Source organism: Aythya ferina, assembly GCF_964211825.1.
Source record: "Aythya ferina genome assembly, chromosome: 19".
NCBI classification, from domain to species: domain Eukaryota; kingdom Metazoa; phylum Chordata; class Aves; order Anseriformes; family Anatidae; genus Aythya; species Aythya ferina.
In genome coordinates this window covers 737,653-742,480 of record NC_140309.1, presented here as the reverse complement: position 1 = coordinate 742,480, position 4,828 = coordinate 737,653, and the positions used below count along the sequence as shown (strand labels likewise).

At 50.9% G+C, this 4,828-nt stretch overlaps 1 long non-coding RNA gene across 1 annotated transcript; it reads left to right on the top strand.

The window, feature by feature from the left end:
- The first annotated feature begins 210 nt into the window (after positions 1 to 210).
- On the top strand, positions 211 to 3,967 carry LOC311421130. The gene is made up of 5 exons (XR_014684715.1): positions 211 to 640; positions 716 to 781; positions 868 to 914; positions 1,005 to 1,141; positions 3,637 to 3,967. It is a non-coding gene; the product is annotated as an uncharacterized lncRNA (long non-coding RNA).
- The last annotated feature ends 861 nt before the right edge of the window (positions 3,968 to 4,828 follow it).

Here is a 4,828-nt window from a genome sequence, read left to right as displayed (position 1 = left end):
TTAAGGATAAATGTTAGGGTAAGGGTAAGGTTAATGGTAACCGTAAGTGTAAAGGTAAGGGTTACGGTAAGGGTAAGAATAAGGGTATGGGTAATGGTAAGGGTGAGGGTTAGGCTAAGGGTAAGTGTAAGGTTTAGATTTCGGCTAAGGGTAAGTGTAGCAGAAAGGGTAAGCTTTAAAGTAAGGTTTAAGGTTTAGGGTTAGGGTAAGGGTAAGGGTAAGGGTAAGGGTACGGGTCAGGGTAAGGGTTAGAGTAAGGGTTTGAGTATGGGTAAGGGTAAGGGTTAGAATAAGTGTAAGGGTGCAAGCAAGGATTAGGGCAAGAGTAAGTGTAAGGGTAATAGAAAGGGTTAGGGTAAGTGTAAGGGTAAGGGAATGTGTTAGGATATGTTTTAGGGGAAGCAGAAGGGTAAGGGTTAGGTTAAGTGTAAGGGGAAGGGGAAGGTAAGGGGAAGGTTTGGAGTAAGGTATAGGGTAAGGGTAAGGTTATGGTTAAAGGAAAGAGTAAGGGTAAGGAAAAAGTAAAGGTAAGGATTTGGGTAATGGTAAGGGTGAGAAGATTTAGGGTAAGGGTTACGGTAAGGGTTAGGTAACGCAGTGTACAACCTGGGATGTCACACGCAGAGCTGCCTCTGGCAAGGTGAGTGAGGAACAGATGTAGCAGTTGTGTTGTAGGTCTCACTGTTCCTCTAGGCATCCCCTCTTTGTCTTTTAGAGGTGTTGTAGCTGTTTGAAGAGGGTAGATTGAAGCATCTGCCTCGGGGGCTGGTAAGCGGCAGAGGTAAGGGAGCAGATGAGAGTAACTTACCTAGTTGTGCTGTGTCTTTGGATGCTGCATCGGCCTATGCGTTTCTTTTTCTTTCACAGGTGTCTCGCACAGGCTCAAAGGAGCAAACTGCACTCTGAAGAGCTGTGTAAGAAGAGGGGCTGGTCATGAGCTGGGTTGGAGCAGAACGACCAAGTAGCACAAGGTGACTATGAAAGGTGTCCGTCTTGCTTTGCAGGTGCCGTGGCAGGCTCTCCACAGAAGTGGATAAGGATATGAGATAAGGCCAGAGAGCGACAAGGAGCGGCACGTGCAGGGATGGTTTTGAAGCGCTGCGGTGGCTTACTCTTCTGTTCATCAGGTGCCACAGGCAAGGTGGGTTGTAACATCAGTCGTTATATTTGCATGAAAGCAGTTCACTTGAATGCCACAGTGCATCTGAGTAGGGTGTTCTAGCAGAACAAGCTTGTCTGGCACAGCGGTGCCTGATGGCAGTGTGTTTCCTCAGGTGAAGAGGTGCCTGAAGCCCCATCCTATCTAGCCTGCACACAATTATCTGAGAATGAAAGCTGCTTTCCAGTAATTCAGAAAGCCAAGTTACGTCTCAGCCTTGAGCATCTCGGGCTTTTGGGCTTTTTTTTTTTTTTTTTACAGACACTGTAACATTTGGCACCAGCACTAATACTTTTTTTGGCATATGTTTAGCGTTTGGGGCCTGTGTCTGGGATTTGGGCCCTGTCTCAAACCACTGGGGCTTTGTCCTGGGTTTTGGAGCCTGTTTCTAGAGTTCAGGGCCTGTGATTAGGCTTTTGGGGTCTGTGTCTGGGGGCCGGTATCTGGGGGCAAGGGGGGAGCTGCTTGTAGACCCTTGGGGCCGGCATTGAGGGGGTTGGGAGCTGACTCTACACCTTTGGGGCCTGCTTCTGGGGGCGGGGGGGGGTTGAGACCAGCATCTGGGGGAGGGGTGGGAGCTCTTTGTATTCCTTTGGAGCCTGTGTCGGGGGGCGGGGGGGGGGGGGGGGGGGAAGGGGAGGGTTGGTTGGGAGGTGCTTGTACACTGTTGGAGCCTGGGTTGAGGGAGGAGGTTTGGAGCTGCTTCTACACCTTTGGGCCTGGCATCGGGGGTAGGGGGTTGGGTGCTGGTTGTAGGGGCCTGTGTTTGGGGGGGGGGGGGCTTGGGACCTGCGTCTGGGGGAGGGGTGGGAGCTGCTTGTACACCTTTGGGGCCTGCATGTGTGGGGGGTCAGGGCCTGTGTCTAGCGGGCTGGGAACTGCTTGTACAATGTAGGAATCTGTTTCTGCAGGGTGGCTGGGAGCTGTTTGTACAACTTTGGGGCCAGCATCTGGGGGTGGCTGGGAGCTGCCTGTACACTGTAGGGGCCTGTGTTTGTGGGGGCCTTGGGGGCCTCCCTCGGGGGGGGGGGGGAGGGTTGGGAGCTGCTTGTATAGGGTAGGGGGCGTGCCTGGCAGGGGTTGGGAGCTGCTTGTAGAATTTGGGTCGCTGTGTCTGGGGGGGGGGGTTGGGGCCTGTGTCTCAGGGGTGTTGGGAACTGGTTGTACACCTTTGGGTCCTGTCTCAGGGGTGGAGCTACTTGTACACTTTTGGGGTCTGTATTTGAGGGGGGTTGGGAGCTGCTTGTGCACTTTTGGACCTATGTTTAGGCTGGTTGGGAGTTGCTCATGCATTCTAGGTGCCTCCCTTTTGAAAAGGGTTGGGGCCTGCATCTGTGGGTGGTTGGGAGCTGCTTGTACACTATAGGGGCCATGGTCTTGGAGGGGGGTCTGGGCTGTTTATACACCTCTGTGGCCTGTGTTTGGGGGGGGGGGGGCCTGTGCCTGGGAAAGTTGGGAGCTGTTTGTTCACTCTAGGAGCCTCCATTTGGGGGTCTTTGGGGCCTCCCTTTGAGGGGGAGGGAGTTGGGAGTTGGTTGTACACCTCCGCATCCCGTGTCTTGGGGGGGGTGGGGGGAGTGGGATCGGTCTCTGAAGGGGCGGGTTGTGAGCTGCTTGTACACCTGTGTCGGGGGGAGGGTAGGGGGGATGGCGGGGGGCGGGTCCGGGTCTTGGGCCAGTGTCTGGGTGGAGTCCAGTTCTTGGGAGGGGGTGGTGGGGTAGGAGCTGCTTGTGGGCAGTTGGGGTCTGCATCTGGGTGTGGTTGGTGCCTGCTTCTGTTGGCAGTTTGGGGCCTGCTTGTAGACTTGTGCAGCCTGGGTTTGGGGGCTTTTCTGTAACGTTTGGGGCCTGCATTTTTGCTTTGGGATGCATCTTGAGCTTTTGAGGCCTAGCAGTAGCATTTGGGGCCTGCATCTGGGGCTTTTCTGTAGCATTTTGGTTGCGTATTTGTGATTTGGGGCCTGTATCGTGGGTTTTGCCTTTTTTGTAGTTTCCATCTTTGTGTGTGTGTGTTTCGTTGTTGGTTGTCTGGGGTTAGGGGCAGTTTGGGGTTTGGATTAAGGTCAGTGTCATTAGCGTTAGGGGGTTGATAATAAGGGTTAGGGTTGTGGTTAGAGTTGTTAGGTTTAAGGGGAATAAGGATTTCAGGGTAAGGGGATCAAGGTTGTGGGAATAAAAATGTTGTTTTTGCGCAGTTACATCCTGTAGAGGGAAGGAAGGTGGTATTGAGATATGCTTGCAGTGATAAGACAGCTTAACAGTGTGAAATGAGTTCATCTGATTCGTGTCAATATGGAACAATGCTAGGGCCGCATGATATGATGAAAAGTCTGAGAAAACCAGAGTGGTTAATATATATAGTTCTTGTATCTTGCAAAGGAATGGTCCAGCAATTCGGGTCAATAGGGGATAAGAGAACAAAGGGGTTTCAGAATAACTGCTAACTATTACAACTGTTGCATGGGACACTATGCAAGTGTCTGCCATCCAGCCAAGATGGACAAAGGAGATGGACAAGAGAAAAGCCTGGGAGGAAGACTACGAGCCTTCAGTACGAGCGGCCCCCAGAGGGACCACCGGAGACTGATAACGCCTGCACCAGTGGGAGGGTTTGGATTCTGGGAACTAATTAGAATAACCCTGCCTTTTGTAGAAGTAGTAATGAATATGTATTAGCCTAGCAGCATAAAAACCAGCCGCCTAATGTAACTTGTGTGCGTCTTGGTGGAGCAGAGACTCCTGGCGCACCCAGCGCTGCTTGCTTACCTCTATTCAATTAATAAATTGTAAATTTCAATTGCAATCCTATTTGGGACCCAGTCATTTATTACAAGCGGGCGCTCGTCCGGGAGGGCTTTGGTTCCTGATTTCTGGTTTGATCTAGGAGAGGCACCCCCACCATTTGGTGGCTGCTGTTTGAGTCAGGTCGGAACTAATGGCATCTTGAACCTGAATAAAGGTAAGCAAAGTTTCTGATTCTTTTTTTCAGCTCCCTTGCCAGCTGCAGCACTATATTTTGCCCATAATTGTGTGTGTGAAGATCCGAACGAAGATGACGGAGTCGTAAGCATTTAAAGCGTATACCGTTCGGTTGGGTGGGGTTCGGTTGCCTGTGTGTGTAAGAGTGTGACTGAGATGGAACTTAGTTCCGAAGCGATTGTGGAGGTCTTCTAACCGCGGTTCCAATCTCCCGTGAGGGACTTGGCCGGTGAAGGACCGAAGGGATTCCTATAGGATTTGTGGGTGTGTGATAGGTCCTCGACCCCCTGCAAGACACTCTTACTAAGGTAACCAAGGGCTGTGGGAATTGCCAGAGTAAAATTCCTAGATGGGTCAGACAAAATCGAAGACCAGAGACCAGAAGAAAGGGAGCAAATTACCAGTCATACCACCAGAAAGTCCATTAGGAATAACGATTCGAAATTGGAATGATAGGGACCCCAGAAAAGGAAAAAGTAAATTAAAAATGGTCCAGTATTGTGTGACAGAATGGCCAAAGGAGCCTTTAAGACTACATGTCTTTTGGCCTGTTTTTGGATCCTTCGAAGACTGGATTTGCCAGGCCTTAAATATCCATGTTAATTCAAAGGAAGCTTTTAGCCAGGAAGAAAGTGATTATGCAGGATTATGGATCAGGAGGACTTCACGTCCTTTTCCAGCCTCAATATT